Genomic DNA, 20,458 nt, shown 5'->3' with positions numbered 1-20,458 from the left:
CTGACTATGATCTTGATATTTATGGTATTATATGGCTGATTTTTCAGATTTAATTGTCATTTTCACTTGATTTAGAATAATTGGCTACAACTTCGCCCCACGCCCCAATATTTTGACTAAATTGCACCACTGCCGGATGGTGTTGCCCCCCTAACTTTTCTCTTCCTTCATTTTGACAAACACCTTTTTTTAAAGGTTTTCATTGAAAAATGTTTAATTTTTGGCACTTCTAATGAAAAAAAAAATGAAAAAAGAAAGTTGCCCTCCCCTGGATTTCGAAAAATTTCATTTTTGTTTGCCACTGCCCCCTAATTTCGGGAATTAACACCACTGACGTAGTACAGTTATATGTCCTATTGTATTATTACTTAAAGTAGTAAGTGAATACAGGGGCGGATCTAAAGTCAAAACCTGGGGGGGGGTAATGTGACAAGGGCTCCAATGAGCAAAATCTTGGGGGGGGTAATATGACAAAGGTGCCAGTAATTGACCAAATTAACAAATTTGTTCTAAAAAAGAGTGAAAACAGAAAACAAACAGGGAAAGAGGGCACCAGAAAAATTTCAGGGGAGGGGCCCTCCCATCCTCCCTGGATCCGCTAGTGAGTGAATCTTGGTTTTCTTTAAAGGAATAAGTTTATTTGACTCCTTCAAAGAATAAATATCGTAATTGCAAAAGAGTTTCCTCGACAATAATCTACTCTCTTTAAACGAGCAACTTTGTATTGATGTATGTATGTATTAAATACTAGTTTTTTTTAACTGAAAGTAAGGAGCAACATTAAAACTTAAAACGAACAGAAATTACCCCTTGTATGAAAGGGGCTGTTCCCTTCTCAACGCCCCGCTCTTTACGCTAAAGTTTGACTCTTTCTCTCAATTCTACTTTATTAAACGGTAAAGAACGTATGCGTAAAGAGCTGGGCGTTGAGAAGGGAACAGCCCATTTCATACACGGAGTAATTTCTGTTCGTTTTAAGTTTTAATGTTGCTCCTTACTTTCAGTTAAAAAAAACTAGTTTTTTTTATTTAATTTTTGAGCGTTTTCGAATTAATGCATGTTTGATTTGGCTCTCCGCACATAAATTATTAAAATAAAATTTGCATATTAATTCTTTTTTTGGATAAATGGCTTTCTCTTAGTTTTGATCAGATGATTTTGAGAAATAAGGGGTGGGGAAGGCGGCCTAGTTGCCCTCCAATTTTTCGGTTACTTAAAAAGGCAACTAGAACTTTTAATTTTTAACGAACGTTTTTATTAGTAAAAAATATACGTAACGAGAATTAAGTTACGTAGCAAACTTCTATGTTCTTATATTTTTATTATGTATATGAGGGGGTTTATCCCCTCGTTAATACCTCGCTCGTTACTCTAAAGCTTAAGTTTTGTCCCAATTCTTTAAGAATGACCCCTGAATCAGAAAGGCCATAGAACGAAATTAGAATGAAAATGGTTGAAATTACTAAAATACTTTAGCATAAAGAACGAGGTATTTAGGAGGAGAAGAACCCCTCATATGCGTAATAATCTCTGTTCGTTTTAAGTTTCAAAGCTACTCATTACTTTCAATTGAAAAAAAAATTAATGTTTATTTTTTCATTGTTTTTTTTATAGTAATGCTAACAAATCCTGCGCCCTTTTCATTAAATTTCTCTTCCCCCATGACACATTTATCCAAGGAAAGATTCTTCTACAAAGCCCCCTCCCCTCAACCCCTCTCCCTCCAAACCAAAAAAATCCCCCTGAAAACGTCTATACACTTCCCAATAACCATTGCTGCCCCTCCCCCGGGACTGCGGAGGAATAAGTCATCCCTAAAGACATAGTTATTATGAATTTTCGACTATGCTGAACAATATGGCTATCTAAAATTTTGGTCCGTTGGCTTCGGGAAAAAAATGAGCATGGGAGGGGGCCTAGGTGCCCTCCAATTTTTTGGTCACTTAAAAAGGCGACTACAACTTTTCATTTCCGTCAGAATGAGCCCTATTGCGACATTCTAGGACCACTTGGTCGATACGATGACCCCTGGGGAAAAGAAAAAAAAGTAAACACGCACCCGTGATCTGTCTTTTGGCTAAAAAATTAAATTTTGATACCAATAGCTACACCAAAAGAATCGAATTTTAATGCTGATTTTAAATATATAAGTTTCATCAAGTTTAGTCTACCCATCAAAAGTTACGAGCCTGAGAAAATTTGTGTTATTTTAGAAAATAGGGGGAAACGACCCCTAAAAGTCATATAATCTTAACGAAAATCACACCATCAGATTCAGCGTATCAGAGAACCCTACTGTAGAAGTTTCAAGATCCTATCTACAAAAATGTGGAATTTTGTATTTTTTGCCAGAAGGCAGATCACGGATGCGCGTTTATTTGTTTGTTTGTTTTTTTTTCCCAGGGGTGATCGTATCGACCCAGTTGTCCTAGAATGTTGCGAAAGGGCTCATTCTAACGGAAATAAAAAGTTCTACTGCCCTTTTTAAGTGACCAAAAAAATTGGAGGGCACCTAGACCCCCTCCCACGCTAATTATTTTCCCAAAGTCAACGGATCAAAATTCTGAGATAACCATTTTATTCAGCGTAGTCAAAAAACCTTATAACTATGTCTTTGGGGACGACTTACTCCCCCACAGTCCCCGTGGGAGGGGCAACAATTTACAAACTTTGACCAGTGCTTACATATAGTAATAGTTATTGGGAAGTGTACGGGCGTTTTCAGGAGGATGTTTTGGTTGGGGGAGGGGTGGATAAGAGGGGGATATGTTAGGGGAACTTTCCGTCGAGGAATTTGTCATGGGGGAAGAAAATTTCCATGAAGGGAGCGCAGGATTTACTAGCATTATTTAAAAAAAACAATGAAAAAATAAATATGAAAAAGTTTTTTTCAGCGGGAAGTAAGGAGCAGCATTAAAAATTAAAACAAACAGAAATTATTATACATATGAAGGGCTCACCTCCTCCTACTGCCTCGCTCTTTACGCTAAAGTATTTTTAGTAACTAAACTATTTATTCTACGGCTTTTGTAATTCAGGGGTCATTCTTAATGAATTGGGACAAAATTTAAGCTTTAGTGTAAAGAGCGAGGTACTGACGAGGGGGCGAACCGCCTCATATATGTAATAAAAACAGGAGAATACAAAAGTTCTTTACGTAAGCTAATTTAAAAGTTACGTATATCTTTTACTAATAAAAAGATTCGTAAAAAATTATAAGTTCTAGTTGCCTTTTTAAGTAACCAAAAAATCGGAGAGCAACTAGGCTTCCTCCCCCGCTCTTTTTTCTCAAAATCATTCGATCAGAATTATCAGAAAGCCATTTAGCCAAAAAAAATATGCAAATTTCGTTTTAATTATTCCTCTGCGGAGAGCCAAAATCGAAACATGCACTGATTCAAAAACGTTCAGAAATTAAATTAAAAAAACAAGTTTTTTTGACGGGAAGTAAGGAGCGACATTAAAATTTAAAACGAACAGAAATTACTTCGTATATGAAAGGGCTGCTTCCTCATCAGCGCCCCGCTCTTTACGCTAAAGTTTTTTACTGTTTTAAAAAGTAGAATTAAGAGAAAGAGGCAAACTTTAGCGTAAAGAGCGGGATGTTTATGAGGAAGCAGCCCTTTCATATACGAAGTAATTTCTGTTCGTTTTATGTTTTAATGTCGCTCCTTACTTCCCGTTAAAAAAAACCTGTTTTTTTTATTTAATTGTAGATAGGAGCTTGAAATTTTTGCAATAGGGTTCTCTGATACGCTGGATGTGATGGTGTGATCTTTGTTAAGATTCTATTAATTTTAGAGGGTGTTTCCCCCTATTTTCCAAAATAAGGCAAATTTTCTCAGGCTTGTAACTTTTGATGACAAAGACTAAATTTGATGGAACTTATATATTTAAAATCAGCATGAAAATCCGATTCTTTTGATGCATCTTTTATTATCAAAATTCCGTCTTTTAGAGTTTCGTTTACTATTGAACAGGGTCGCTCCTTACAACAGTTCGTTACCACGAACTGTTTGATTTCTTGAAAACGGCTCCATATTTTTGAATTTGAAAGTTGGGATTTTCTGGCCTAAGAAAACGACCTAGATGAGTCACAAGTTTGAGAAAATTCGTTTAGAGCCTTAATTTTAGAAGAAAAACAAATATGCGAGTGACGTTACAGTTATATACATTTGAAGAGGAAAAACTTCTGAACAGCTAAAGAAAAGTCATGGAACAAGAAACAGCAAATATCAAATTTAAATGTACACGAAAATGTTACACAACGGAATCTGCGGTTAGATGACAAAGTAAAATTACAATGGAACGAAGAAACGCGTTAGTTTACCGTTCGTGAGTCTGTGAAGGATAAATAGGGAGAAGGAATTGAATTCAAGCCAGAATTACTTAATTCAATTGATATTGCTTATTCTTCACCTTAGAATGAAGAAGTGTTATTTTAGCGTCGGCAAAGATGCGCAGAATTGAGAAAATGAATTCGCGCCTGAACTTCTCAATCCCCATAGAATGGAATGCAGTTATTTTGGCTTTATCGTTCTGTGAACGATACACAGGAAATAGGAAATGAATTCATTCTAGGAAAAAAAAAAAATCATATGAGTGAAGTCAGATCTATGTTAAACATTTAAATAGCAAAAATTACATAATTTTTTCTCCTAAGGGTCGTTGTATGGTTTTTAGTATCTATGACGTATACAAAATTACAAAGATGACAAATTACTACGAACAGCTAAAGAAAAGGCATGGAACAAGAAGCAGTAAAAATCACATTGAACTGCAAATGAAAATGTCACACGACGGAAACCGCGGTTAGAAGACAAAGCAAAATTATAATGGAATGAAAGAACGTGTTAGTTTAGCCTATGTAAGTCTCTGAAGGATAAACAAGAAGAAGTAATTGGTTTTTAGTATCGATGACAGACGCAAAATTATATGAGGTAATGGTGCATGAAAACGAAGCCCAAGGAGATCTGCGGCTAGAAGGAATGCGACAACAAGCATCATAACCAAATCCCAAATAAAAATAATGGGCAAAAAAAAATCTGCAGTTAGAGACGACGGGGATGATCATCTACGGTTAGAGGATAAGCCAAAAGGATGACCACATTGAATGGTAATCGAAACTTGTGGCTAGAAGAGAACCAGCAGTGAGAATCACAACGAGTCCCAGGGGAGAAGAAATCCTATAAACGAGTTATTCTTTGATACATTAATAGGAAGGAGGAATTGAATTCACTTCATAATTTCTTTTGAAATACAACTGAATTCAATCAATAGAAATTGCTTATTTGATATCGCGTGATTAAAACTAAAAGCGATGATTATGCTAATGCATAATTAGAGAGTCAAATATATACAAGCCTACCGCGTGCCGGAGCCCGATCTCCCGGTACTGATATTTATGCCAGAACTTAAAAAAAAAGTTCAATCCTTTTTTAGATCATGCAGTCACCGGTATTAGGTACCAGCCTTCCCCCTTACCTTTCGACCATACCTATATTCAGTTCCATAAGTTTTATTAAGAAGTGTCAAGAAGATATTATAAATGACGAAGAAAAGATCTACAGCCGAACTGGCCTAAAATGACAAAAAAAAAAAAAGAGAATCTGTAACAACAATGGGTCCACGGCCAGTAGAAAAAAAGAAGAGCAATTGTATGAATTTTACGCCTGTGTACCACAAGATGTCCTCAGCATTGAGAAAGAGAGAATCTAAAACATTAGGAAATGCTTTAGGCAAGGCTGTATCCAGGGGGTACCGATTTTGAGCCCCCTCTCCCCCCAAAAATTTTGTCCGACTTACAAAAACGTAACGAAAATGGACATAAACAAGCTTTTGATTTGTTTTTCTTTGTAACCCCCCCCCCCCCCTGACAAAGAGAAAAATCCCAGATTCACCCTTGGTTTTACGTCTTGTATACAGGCGAAGCATTCGTACAATTGTTTTTTGTTTTGTTTTTCTTCTTACTGGCTATATATCTGTTGTTTTTCACGAGTTTCTTTTCTGGTTTTGTTATACACGATAGTTAGCGTAATACTCCCTAAAAAAATTGTCATAGTTTTTCGGTAAGGTATTTCACACAATTTTCTTCTTTAAGTTCAAAGTTTATCAAACCTGAGTTTACGCTTTTGAATTGGTTTTGTTTGCGACAATACAGACTTTTTATCTTTAGCCCTGTAGGATTTCGTCTCGTTTCTCCCATTTGATCATACCCTAAAGGTAATTTTGGTCGACATAGCTAATTTATGGTATATTCGGCCTTTAAACAATCTCGTACGTGTGTAGATGTACACTTGTAACAGGCAATTAAATAGCAAATGCAACACGCCTCCTAAACAATTTTTGCAGATTGAGGAATTTGTGTATTAATATTTGGAGTCTGCCTCATTTTATTCCAATGTGATTTTGCTGCTAAATACAGTGTTTCAAACTGCTAAGAAAGGATGCTTTTGGACATGAGCTTCCTAGTCCATCTGTGGGAGGCATTGAAGGAGAGGTTTTCAGTTAAATACCAGAGCACTTCCTACGTGGTGGGATGATTTAGTGTATTGTTTTACTGATTCTTTTAGAAGTAGTAGTAGTAGTAGTAGTAGATTATATCTTGTATTTGGTTTGAATATTAACAAGTAATTTTTAACGAATTGTATCTCATGACAGTTATAGAAGCGAAAATCTTTAAATATTTTTCTGCTTATTATGTTTGTATGTTTAGTAGAATTAATCGCAAGGAAGAGAAAGCTCCGAATGGTAGTTCAATCATCATCAAACGCGGAGGAAAATCCTTTTGCTTAGGCATCAACCTATGATCAACTAATGTATAAATCCATCCCATTCACGACACTGGATAGGATTTTACTAGATTTGGAGTACGGAAAAGTAGCGATAGCCTCAAGTTGAATGCAAGGCGAGTCAAGCATAGTCAATGTCAAGGCTATATGCGATCCATTAGATGGTCGTGAGTCATGGAACGACTAGTTTTTAAGTCAAGCCATGCATATCACAAACTCGAGTGCGATTTAAAAGAAAAAAACTCCTTAACATGTACGTTTGCAGCGGAGGTGGAGAAAGCTTGGGCCCAAGTCCTCTCCCCAACATTTCAAGATTAGCCTACAATTGTCCCCAATGTTTCTACGTTTCATAGTATTTTCTCTCTCCCTGATCGACAGTTGTTTGTCAAAAAATCTTTGTTTATAGCCCTATTGTAGAAATAGACTAAATGTTTGCGGGTTTTCACAAACAGGTCCTTGCCAACTTTGATATCTGCTGACCTTAAATGTTCCTTTGTTCCAGTATTAATTAAAAACGTTCAACCAGTGTCTGATAAAAAGCGATGATTCTTGTTAGTTATCCCGACCACACTCAAGAAGTAAATTTAGGTTAATAATAATGAAATATACCAAAATATGATGAAAATATAATTTTTTAGAAACAAAATTATGGAAACTACAACAGAAAATTATGGACAGCAGGCTACCCAGAACTCATCATATTAAATGTTTAATCTAACACACTTTATAATAGGCTATCAAATATCGAATTAAAATATACCTGTATAGTAGTTTATCTCACTGAGAGTAAACTAATTATCTCCAAATGCAGAGAGAGAAACCAGTTTTACTTAGATCAAGAACTTTGAGTGTGGTGAGAATATATAATTTGGTCTATATATTTGCATATTAGGGGGATAGGTTAGGTTGGGTTATGCTTCCATAATCTTGTTTCGAAAGTATCATTTTATATTATATTATGTTATTTTTCATTAAGATTAACCTAACTTCACTTCTTGAATGGGTTTCCAATAACAGACAAGTACCGAACATTGTACTTGAAAGCCTGATTTACTCCTACGGGTAATTTCCAACGTTATGATTTGTACAGGTTCAGGGTTGTCATTTGAAAGTAGTTTGCATTGATTCAACACTAAACACGATAGAATACTTTCAAAAAACGATACGCATTCAAATTGCAATCTTATGAATATAACACGTCCTTACTTATTGGATTGCAGATTTCCAGTCAATCAAAATCTCTTGACATTTCAAGTAAAAAAAGGAAAAGAAAAAAAACTGTCTAATGAAAGCACCATTTACAACGAGATCCCATCAGTTACAAATAGCTCAACAGACTGAAAATACTGGGAAGGAATCAACTACAAAAACAAAACCTAATTCGTGAAGCACATTCTTGGTGTGTAACTCATTCATCTTATTGGCAAAAAAAGACAAGTTTAGATGCAAAATTTTCAAGTTTTTTGCCAATAGTAAAAGGTGGAAATGCCGTTGACTCAACAAGTCCAATTAAATTGTTCCAAAAATGTATTTCTTTATATATGTGTGAAACACAAAATATAACAATGGAAATGACATTAAAGGCTTCGCCGGCTGTTTATTTTAGGAGAAACCCAATATCCTATCTGAGTTCCCTTGACTACCTCTTTACAAATTTCAATTATTCTCCAGCGTATCTGGGATGTTCAACTCGCTTTTTTTCTCAAAAAGAAACATAACTAGAAATAAGTCTAGGTAATGAATGTATAAAATTAGGGACGTATCCAGGTTTTTTTTTGGGAGTGGACAAAAAACTATAAAACGCATCAAAATTTAGTTAGACTCATTTTTGTTACGTTTTTACGAGTCAATTCGAGGGGGGGGGATTCAAAACCCCCTAGCAACCTCTTCATTGAACACGGCCATGCATGTCATTATCGCTAAGAGTAGGCACAACATATTTCAAGTAGAAATATTGAAGTGTGAGCGATTACTCACTAATGTAGGCATACCTGTACACAGGGAAGATGACAGGGACAAAAGCTTATTTTTGAAGGGGTGGAGGAAGGGGTGGATTATTTTCAGGAAGTTATAATCCAAAATAGAGAATATAAACTAAAAGAAAATAACTACAAAGAAAATACACAAATTACAGGAAGTTATTTTGGCGGAATAGCAAGGGCCCAAAGCATTTTCCTCCTGCTCGTGACTGATAACTTGTTACAGGGGCAACTAAGGAGTCTCCATGAAGTCTTATTCGAAAGTTATTAGTGCATATTAAAAAAAAACTGATTTACTCTTTGTTAGAAATTGAACGCCATAGTAGATAGATTAGATAGTGATTTTTCATTTCCACTGGAAGGGCCACGAAGAGCCAAGACCGGACCCAGAGGATAGTAACTACAACATGTATTCAAAACATAGTAAAACTATTATGAATTTCTATATAATGGGAAGAATAGGTTAGTAATGGGTTAATAGGTTAATAATAGCTTATAATGGGAAGAATGGAAAAAAATTCATTATATATTAAACCAAGAAAGAGAAAATTTATAACACAAATGTTGATAACACATTAAAATAAATCTAGTACCAGGTCTCTTTGAAGTTGACGCCTTGCCGATGTCACCCTTCCCCCTCGTCGAGCCTGCCTTTAGACCATACCAGTCCGATTTTGTTAAAGGTCCGAGCGGATTAACATTGTGGTACTACAAAACACGTTTCTTTTTTTGGTAATAAGACCTCGTAAATAAGACCTTTATTACTGTGATTCTTTTTAGTGTGAATGTGAAACATTCAATGATAATTTTAATCCGGCCCTCAGCTTGAGAGCTTCATTTAAGCCTAGCTCAAAATGTAGAATGAATTCTCCTGTCCCCCTTCAGCCAAAAGTTCAAAGACCGATAGACCGGGAGAAGAGCAGAGACTTATAGGGATATTCTGGTTTTGAAGGGAAGAGGGTTGTGAGGCCAAGAGACCTACTAGATATGACCTAAGGGGAACTTTTTAAACTGAATGTCCACATTTTGTTCAGTTTAAGACAGCCTATCAACATTTTTTGAAACTGTGCTTCAGGCCTACTATCTTTCGTCAATATTTTTCATAGCAACCCTGGGTATGGGAGAATTCTCACCTAGCCCTCTTTTATGCTCAAAAATACCCAGTCATTTAATAGATAGAAATCAATATTTGTTTGCATTTACAAAAAGTTAGCCAAGGCAATCCCCTAATCATTATTAGATTACAGAACGTACATAAAGCCAAACAGTGAAATAAAATCTCCTCCGAAGATCATGTTAACGCCCAGCTGTCAATTTTCATGTTAGTATAAATGAGTAAGTAAGTAATTTATGGTTTCGGAGCTCATTTAATCCCTGCAGGTCAAAGTGCAAAAAGCTATGAACACTCAACAGTAGACTATCACAGCCTTCCTCTAGATTTCTCAATCCTACTCAATGTTTCTTTGAAAATACTTGAGATATAGCTAATAGACCAAGTAGCCAGAAACCTGATCAACGGGAAGTATTTTCGAGTCACCCTGTCCTCCACTAGAAACTCCTTCAACAGCTTTTTGCTGGAAGGGACAAGCATAATTCGCTAATACAACATTTTCGGCTGAGATCCTAAAATAGTGTAATTTAATATGAAAATTCAAACAAAACTCCCACATATAAACAAAGATTTAAACAGAATATCGGCTGTCCCCTGGCAAAAACTCCTCAGTAAGAAATAAAATAAAATTCCAACAAGACTAATTTACTGTAAAGCTGACAAAAAACTCGCGAGATTTTGCTTATGTGTTATTATATAATGTAATATATTGTGTTATTACCTATTATTATAATAACATATATGTATAGATATAGGCCTATAATTACATTATATATTACCTTAATATATTATTCCATTATATAATATATACTTAATATTAACTCACGAGATTGCAGGTATGATAGAATGCAGTTTGGAAGAGGAACTTTTCGGGACTCCATCCCTTAACCTCGAGTTCTTTAGAATTTTCCCAAAAATTTCCTATATTTATCATATATATCTCGCTTCTTTTTGTGCTTTGTTTTCTGAATATTCTCCCCTCCACCAGAAAATTAAAGTCCTGGTTACGTTCCTGACGTAAGGGAAGACATCTTTGACAACCGCCAATTTTTACATCAACATTCTTAACTATATGGTCAGGGCCAGTGGTCTGGTCCGTAGAAAATATTATTTTTTTTTCATGATTCTTTTTTTCTCAGATTCAAACTGACAATATCATTTATCGCTTAGAGGGTACTCAACTTGAATTGACTTAAAAAAAAAGTGTTTCCTATAAAATACAAGAGCGAGATTGAAACTAAAAAGATAAAAATCATTGCTTCGTATCTGCAAAACTATCTCAAATACACCGACTACTGGTATTTCCCAATATCTGTAGAATTCTGAAAAACTAGCGCTTTAATGAAAACACAAAGCCGACGCAACAAAACTGGACTAGGAGGCGAAAAGTTCTTAAGTAGCCTGCAGAAAACACAAAAGCAATATTTAAGGCTTTCAATAGTTTTTCACCGAGTGTGAAATCAATAATTTTCAATGTACAATTTTAATTCTCCAAAAACCTCACCCGAACTAAGTTTTCAGTAAAAAAAACTTTTTTTTTAGAATCCTCAAAATATACGACATTTTCACTAATCAGTATATTTCAGCTAGTATTTTGGACATATGTTGCATAAAGTGCGAATTAATTTTAGTTCATTTAAAGTTTCAATTTCGCTCTTCCCTTCATTAGAAAAATTAGGTCATTTGAAATGTCATGACGAAACGATTTGCTATCTTAGAATTTGTAATCCTCTCACTTAGACCCTAAATGAACAAATAGTGATGTTTGGTGGCACGAAATAGCGACAAATGTCATTTAGCTGTGGCACGACCGCTTTTGTTACTTAAAAAGGGCATTAGATATTGCGATTTCCACTCAAATGAGCCCTTTCTTTCGTCCCAGTTTTCGTCAAAATGTACAATAAGAGTTAATATTTATAGTTTGATTTATATTTACAAGTGTAGTTTGATTTTGAATATGTTGTAAAGAAACACAAATCAGCAATAACTGTCAAGTTTTTGCTATTAAACCTGTCTACTACTACTACTACTTTCTTAACATTCTATGAACACTGGTTTAATACGATAACGCTTGGAAAAAGAGGGAAAACAGGAGAAATCAGTGCTAGACATAAAAAAAGCAATTTTCCTTGTCGTTGAAGGTGAGGAACTGTAATTTGTCTGTGTGGTGTTTTCGACCGGTGATTCTAACGGGACAGCGTCAATTTGGTCCGATGGTATTTTCGAGGAGTTTCAGGCTCTTATTTGAAATTCCCATAAATTTGTATTTGGTCATAAAATAGTCATAAAACAGTAGCCAAATACATAATTTGTATTTGGTCATAAAATTGTTGCATTTAATTCATACGTTAACACGATAATCAAGCCTTATTAATTATGTTTCTACAAACCAAGATTGGCAGGATTGACAGAAGATACTAGGGTATATAGGAGTGCTGTTGTGATTTTAAAAGTAAAGATCACCATCTAGTAGTGTATAGGGTTAATCCAAAGCTGAAATCTAGGAGAATAACTATTTTCTGGTATGTTATGACGCTAGTAGACTCCAAGATTTAGTATAAAATAGTGATCCCATTCATGTGCACACCGGCACAAAGGCAAAAGAAGTGAGGGGGAGATTTCTTCAATGGATTCCTTGTGAAACGATTGCCTTCTCTGCTTTTGAAAAATCTAAATATTGACGACCTGCGAAATCTTTTTTGGCATTTCAGATCCTCCAAGGTCGGAAGTTAAGGAACAGGGGCATGATTCCAGCTTTTCAGGGGGAGCATTTGCAATTTAATTTTTTTCATTGCGAACCAAGCAATTTAAAAGTTACACTTTATTGTAAGGATATCCTTGATAGCTCGTATTTAGACTCAGATTTAGAATAGCTTTACATATAATGCGAAAAACGAATGGAAATGAAATAAAAAAAAAATTAATGAAAATGAAGAACGATATTAAAACTTAAAGCATACAGAATCTTGCTCCAAGTATGAGGGGCTGTCACCCTCTAATAACCAGGCTCCATTTTTTGGCTATGGGTTACGAATAACCAGTATATCTATAATGTGTCGAACACTGTTTTAGCGTCAGTTTTCATTTTCATTTGAAAATAAATATCATTTTTGACTTCAATCCTGAAATTGGTTTTGAAATTAAGACTATCGGTACAAAGGATTGGAAAATGGGTCCAGATATGGGTGAAGGGTTTGTAGGGTTGTGATAAAAAAAAAGTCAAAAAACGGAACAGAAGAACACATACAGTATACTCGCCTACAATGTGAGGTTAGGTAGGATGGGATGATCGATTTTTATAGGTGTCACAATCTACCTCAGAAAGGGGCTTATCATTTGAATGGGGGAATGAAGACTTCTTGGTGTTCGGAGGTCTTCGAGCAGCGCTACAGCTGTTGAACTGGGCTAGAATTGCTCCTGTTTTTTTTTTGTATATCACCTTACTGGTTTACAGCGCACCAATTATAGATATTGCTATATAGTGTATGCAACATCTTCTCTACGTAAATACGAATATACCTTTTGTCATTGTTTGCATGCCCTTACTTTGAGCTGAACATGAGAAAAAGCTTGTTAATTCAGTCATTAAACGAAGACATTGCAACGCTGAAACAATCTTCTACTCGGGATGCTTGTAGCTGAATAACACAATAAGAAACTTAGTTAACACACGCATAAAACTTATACAACTATGCTAAAATTTTCGCTTAATTCATTACTTTAAGCATCTTTGATTCAAAAGAAAACGATCAGTTACTGTCAAAGTAAATGAGTTGCAAGAATTTGCAGACACAAAAAAATAATTATAAGCAAAACAATATATCGAATGGCCTTTATTGAAAGTGGAGTAAAAAAATGCATTTGAATTTCTTAAAATTAAGGAATATTCATTGCATATCCCCCAATCTGTGCGATAACAGCAGGGAAAATTATAGCTGTGACTATGGTATGACTATACCCGCTGCACGAGGCATAACTATATCGCAGCTTGGGGATAATAGAGACTCGAAGCAGATTATAGATTGGAAATGGAGAAGCAAAAAGGAGATTAGAATGAATTGGGAAAACTGTACTTGTGTATCATGCCGACTACACCAATATTTGGACAGTATCACTTGGAACATAGTCATAAAACTCCTTTAGTTTGCAATGTAAAGTGATGATGGATAGTGTCTGACCATGGATCTTCAAATGAAGATTTGGGATTTGCCAAAAAATGAAGAAGAGGCAATTATACTTTTCCATGATAAAGCGGTATTGCCCAAAAGAAAACAGTGCGTCAATGAACACACTATGACTTTATACTCTTTTGAAAAGGAACCTTTTTGGAAGTCAACAGCTAGGTCATATTTAAAGAGCTCCTTTCATCGTGATGCTGACGTCCATGCGTTCCGAGCGGTTTGCTTTCCATAATTCTCTTTTGTAGTTTCCACAATTTTGTTAATAAAGTATTATATTTTAATCAAATTTTAGTATATTTCATTATGATTAACCTAACTTCACTTCTTGGGTGTGGTTGATGTAGTACACAAGTTACCGAAAAAACATTAAAAAAGATGCAATAAAAGAGAATCAATACAGAAAATTGAAAAATGCAATTGTTTTGCTTTATCAAAGCATACATAATAACAAGATAATCTTCAGAAAAAGAGCTGATAAAATATTCCTTTTAGAAAGAGATGAAGGTGGCCATAAGCCTTCTCTAATATTGTGGAAATCCCCACTAAACTTCGGTAAACAACGGCATTAACACGAAGATAACGTCACGTCGTAGAAAACGCTTTGAAGTGCCTATAGAATTTTTTTTTTTTTTTAATGGTAATTGAAGACTTGGGGTAAAGTAAACAGTGGTCGGACAGACTATCACCATTTCAGCAGTAAAATTACTGTAAAATTTCTATTATATCACCTAGAATTCGGATTGTTCCGCCACCGCATTTGCCTAAATATTCTTACCATGTACTTACTAGCTTGAATATTTTCATCATATGCAATGCTAACTATTTTAGATGTACTGATAGTCAATAATGCAGCCTAACCACAAAAACATTGCTTTCCTGATTTTTTTTTATTATTTACTTTAATTGCTTTATTTTTTTTTGCTTTAATTGTTTTGCTTAATTAAAACATACATAAAACAAGTTAATATTCAAAAACAGAGTTCACAAAATAATCGCTTTAAAAGGAAGATGAAAAGGATTATTAAGCCACCTCTAATGCTTTGGAAATAACCAGAAAGTATTTTGAAACCAACGGTTTTAACAGAAAATTTTTATTTCAGACTTTTAGATAATTTCATACTTAAAAAAATGGTATTTGAGGACGTATGGTAACATACCAGGTAGTAAGGCAGCCAATCCTCACTTCAACAGTTAAACCACTGTAAAATCTCTATTATACCACCTAAGACGTGGGTTGATCCGCCATCGGATTGGTATATGACAATCTGAAATATTTTAATCACATACAACATTAACTATTTTAAATGCACTTAAAGTCAACAATGGACCCTAATTACAAAAACATACACTTTATGCTAGAGTCAAACTAAAAAAATGCTGCCCAATCTTGACATTAGATCTTAGAGTTAAAACAAAATATATAAATAATAGACAGAATCTACCATGAATACATTAAATCTAAAGCAAGTGCCGCGAAGCAGAATAATTGCAGTTAAATAGATTATGATGCAGGAATAACTTTTGTTTAAGTTTTAAATTTAGAAAAAGAAGGTTTCCTAAATTGTAATCAGATAATCCTAACTAGCCCAGTCCCAACCATCAGCCAATCCCATTTTCTAAGACTATCTACATTATAACGAAGATCAGGAACCTACTGCCCATGTTTATGAAAGATAAATTTTAATCAAGATATTTGTTCAAGATTTGGCATTTTCCAAGCACTCGGGGATTGAAGCAGTTTTGCAGGTTGAATCGAAGTACACATCGACTAATACTGATTACTATATTCAGCCCATGTTAATTCCTTAAAACGACGGAATATTTGTCGCATATAGGCCAGTCCGTAAAATATCGGCAGAGAAAATTTTATTTGGGACTATGGTGTGACAACACCCTGTGTACGAGAGCAGCTATAATTAACTTGGGTGAAGCTGAGACTCATCAAAACGGAATAAAAAAACTGAAGCAAAAAAAGAGTACCCCCGTACAATCTAGAACACAATCAAAGTCAAGCTAGGTTAATCATAATGAAATATACCAAATCATGATAAAAATATAATATTTTAGTTTATATAATAATACAAGCTGGGCTATATATTTGCACATTAGGGGAAGGGGGAGGGGTTAAAGTAACCTAACCAAACCTAACGTAACCTTACCCCCCACCCCCTAATGTGCAAATATCTATTCCAAATTACAAAAGTCCAATGTATTTTGTCACCCGTGATTTGTCTTTGTCGCTATGAAACCGGTTATATTAGATCTTACGTTAAATTAAAAAAAAAAAATAGCGTAAAGAGCATGGTGTTGAGGAGGAGGCAACCCCTTCATATTCGTGATAATTTCTGTTTGTTTTAAGTTTTAACGTTGCTTTTATTTTTTGTTGGCATTTTGTTCTATTTAATTTCTGATCGTTTTTGAATTTATACCGGAAAATCTGGCTCCACCTCCACGGAAAAATCCCTCCTCCTCATGAATATATCCTCAAGACAGTTCAATCATGGTGAAAATTTACCACGGACAATTACCCTTGAACTCTTGACGCGTAAAATTGAGTCAGCAAAGAGAAAGCAACTTTCCTCCCTTCCTAAACTTTCCTTCTGGCAAAAAATACAAAATGCCAAATTTTGCAAATAGGAGGTTCGAAACCTTTACAGTAGCGTTCTATGATACGCAAAATTTGACAGTGTGATTTTCATTAAGATTCTAAGACCTTTAGGGGGTATTTCCCACTTTTTTCGAAATTCAGGCAAATTTTTTCGGGGTGAGACTGAACTTAATGAAACTGATGCATTTGGAATCAAACAGTTTTTTTGGTAACGAACTGTAGTAAGTAGCGACCCGGCTCAATAGTGACCGAAACTCTAAAAAACGGAGTCTTGATACCAATAGTTACATCAAAAGAATCGCATTTTAATGCTGATTTTAAGTATATAAGTTTCATCCAGTTTAGTCTTACCCATCAAAAGTTACGAGCCTGAGAAAGTTTGATTCTTTCTCACGACTCTACTTTTTAAAACAATAAAAAACTTTAGCGTCAAGAGCGAGGCGTTGAGGAGGGGTGAATCCCTTTTATATACGGAATAATATCTGTTCGTTTTAAGTTTTAATGTCGTTCCGTACTTGCAGTTAAAAAAACATGTTTTTTTTATTTAATTTCTGAAAATTTTTAATTATTGCATGTTTTGATTTTGGCTTTTTTTGGCATGTTTTGATTTTGGTTTTGATTTTGGCTTTTGGATTTTTTTTTATTTTTTTTACGAACGTTTTTGTTAGTAATAAACACATGTACCTTACGAATTAACTTACGTAACGAACTTCTATATTTGGATATTTTTAATACGCATATGAGGGGGTTCGCCCCCTCGTCAATACCTCGTTCTTTATATTAAAGCTTGAATTTTGTCCCAAATCTTTAAGAATGACCCCCGAGTCATAAAGGCCTTAGAATAAACAGTTGAAATTACTATAAATACTTTAGCGTAAAGAGCAAGGTATTGTGGAGGAGACGAACCCCCTTACATAGGCCTACATAATATTTTGTGTTCGTTTTAAGTTTTAATGCTGCTCATTATTTCCAGTTTTAAAAAAATATTTCGTTTCTCATTGTTTTTGTTTTTTAAATAATGCTAGAGAATCCTGCACCCCTTCATGGAAATTCTCTTCCCTCATGAAGAATTCCTCCACGGAAAGATCCTCCTACGTAACCTCCTCCCTGCCACCCACCACAACGTGAAAAAGTCCCCCTGAAAACGTCTGTACACTTCATAATTAACAATTACTATATGTAAATAATGGTCAAAGTTTGTAACTTGCTACCCCTTCCCGGGGACTGGGGGGGGGGTATTAAGTCATCCCCAAAGATGAACAGTCGAAAATTTTCGACTAAGATGAACAGAATGGCTATATCAAAATTTTGATCCGGTGACTTTGGGGAAAATTGTGCGTGACAGGGGGCCTAGGTGCCCTCCAATTTCGTTTTTTTCCATTCGTTTCCAAATTCCCAATTCCATTTTTTAGAGTTTTGGTTACTATTGAGCCGGGTCGCTCCTTACTATAGTTCGTTACCACGAACTGTTTGATAGTTTCACGCCATAGAATACACCTAGTGGTCCCTATAGCTTGTGTTTATTTTTATGCAAAATTTATTGGACCCAAATCATATTCTGTATAAGAATATTCAGTGCCTATGTTTTAAAGCTACAATACTCAAGTTCTCTGGCGATTTTGTATCGCGAAAATGAGGCAATAACCGATTTTATGGTTTTTATACCAGACAATATTACTTTCGGCTCGGTTGGAAACCACATTGTAGCTATATTTTAATTAAATATTTAGTTAGTATTTTTGTTAGGTTAGATTAGTTTAGGTCATATTTAATATAATGCGATCTGGACATTATATATTCTTTTTGTATAATTAATTTTGTAGTTTACATAATGTTGTTACTAAACTGTTATATTTTCATCATATTTTGGTTTATTTCAATATGATGAACCTAACTTCAATTCTTGAGTGTGGTGGCTACAACACACAAGTACCGATTATCCTCTTTGGCTATAGACAGATAAACCTCCATTTATACCTCTAGCTAGACGGACAACGATTTTTTTACGGGATGATCGGTGATGGAAGCCATAACTCTCGTATCTAATTAAATAAAAAAAACAAGTTTTTTCAACTGAAAGTAAGGAGTGACATCAAAACTTAAAACGCACAGAAATTACTTCGTATATGAAAGAGGCTGCTTCCTCATCAACGCCCCGCTCTTTACGCTAAAGTTTGACTCTTTCTCTCAATTCTTCTTTCTAAAACAGTAAAAAACTTTAGCGTAAAGAGCGAAGCGTTGATGAGGAAGCAGCCTCTTTCATATACGAAGTAATTTCTGTGCGTTTTAAGTTTTGATGTCACTCCTTACTTTCAGTTGAAAAAACTTGTTTTTTTTATTTAATTTCTGAACGTTTTTGAATCAATGCATGTTTTGATTTTGGCTCTCCGCAGAGGAATGATCAAAACGAAATTTGCATATTTTTTTTTTGGCTCAATGGCTTTCTCATAATTTTGATCGAATGATTTTGAGAAAAAAAGAGCGGGGGACGAAGCCTAGTTGCCCCCCGATTTTTTGGTTAATTAAAAAGGCAACTAGAACTTTTAATTTTTTACGAATCTTTTTATTGGTAAAAGATTTACGTAACTTATAAATTAGCTTACGTAAAGAACTTTTGTATTCTCATGTTTTTATTACATATATGAGGGGATTCGCCCCATCGTCAGTACCTCGCTCTTTACACGAAAGCTTAAATTTTATCCCAATTCATTAAGAATGACCCCCTGAATCACAAAAGCCGTAGAATAAGTAGTTGAAATTACCGAAAATACTTTAGCGTAAAGAGCGAGGTATTAGAAGGAGGTGAGCCCCTCATATGGGTAATAATTTCTGTTTGTTTTAAGTTTTATTGCTGTTCCTTACTTCCAGCTGAAAAAGCTTTTTCACTTTTATTTTTTAATTGTTTTTTTTTTAATAATGCTAGTAAATCCTGCTCTCCCTTCATGGAAATTTTCTTCTCCCATTACAAATTCTCGAAGGAAAGTTCCCCCAGCATATCCCCCTCTTCTCAACCCCTCCCCCAAACCAAAAAAATCCTCCTGAAAACGCCTGTATACTTCCCAATAACCATTACTATATGTAAGCACAGGTCAAAGTTTGTAACTTGTTGCCCCTCCCACGGGGACTGTGGGGGAGTAAGTCGTCCCCAAAGACATAGTTATAAGGTTTTTTGACTCCGCTGAATAAAATGGCTATCTCAGAATTTTGATCCGTTGACTTTGGGAAAATAATTAGCGTGGGAGGGGGCCTAGGTGCCCTCCAATTTTTTTGGTCACTTAAAAAGGGCACTAGAACTTTTCATTTCCGTTAGAATGAGCCCTCTTGCAACATTCTAGGACAACTGGGTCGATACGATCACCCCTGGGGAAAAGAAAAAAAAAACAAAAAAACAAAAAAACAAAAAAACAAATAAACACGCATCCGTGATCTGCCTTCTGGCAAAAAATGCAAAATTCCACATTTTTGTAGATAGGAGCTCGAAACTTCTACAGTAGGGTTCTCTGATACGCTGAATCAGATGGTGTGATTTTCGTTAAGATTCTATGACTTTTAGGGGGCGTTTCCCCCTATTTTCTAAAATAACGCAAATTTTCTCAGGCTCGTAACTTTTGATGGGTAAGACTAAACTTGATGAAACTTATATATTTAAAACCAGCATTAAAATGCGATTCTTTTGATGTAGCTATTGGTATCAAAATTCCATTTTTTAGAGTTTTGGTTACTATTGAGCCGGGTCGCTCCTTACTACAGTTCGTTACCACGAACTGTTTGATTGCAGATCCGTTGTT

The 20,458-nt window shown here is 35.1% G+C and overlaps 1 protein-coding gene and 1 long non-coding RNA gene across 7 annotated transcripts in view; one reads left to right on the top strand and one right to left on the bottom strand.

Annotated features, from left to right (window-relative positions):
• Nucleotides 1-20,458, bottom strand: part of LOC136025230 (extracellular serine/threonine protein kinase four-jointed-like) — a 91,027-nt gene that overhangs the window by 31,617 nt on the left and 38,952 nt on the right. Inside the window, exon 3 of one of the 6 annotated variants that reach the window (XM_065701063.1) lies at nucleotides 15,220-15,327. The exons of 4 other annotated variants lie outside the window; for them this stretch is intronic. The gene's annotated coding sequence lies outside the window, so the exon portion shown is untranslated. Of the gene's footprint in view, nucleotides 1-7,997; nucleotides 8,093-15,219; nucleotides 15,328-20,458 lie in introns of those variants that run through there. One more of the 6 variants, XM_065701061.1, reaches the window with a different exon arrangement.
• Nucleotides 1-20,458, top strand: part of LOC136025237 (uncharacterized) — a 55,980-nt gene that overhangs the window by 28,090 nt on the left and 7,432 nt on the right. The gene's annotated exons all lie outside the window — the stretch shown is intronic.

This window comes from Artemia franciscana, chromosome 3, assembly GCF_032884065.1.
Source record: "Artemia franciscana chromosome 3, ASM3288406v1, whole genome shotgun sequence".
NCBI classification, from domain to species: Eukaryota; Metazoa; Arthropoda; class Branchiopoda; order Anostraca; family Artemiidae; genus Artemia; species Artemia franciscana.
The sequence above is the reverse complement of the archived record's forward strand: the minus strand, read 5'-3'. Positions and strand labels throughout refer to the sequence as shown.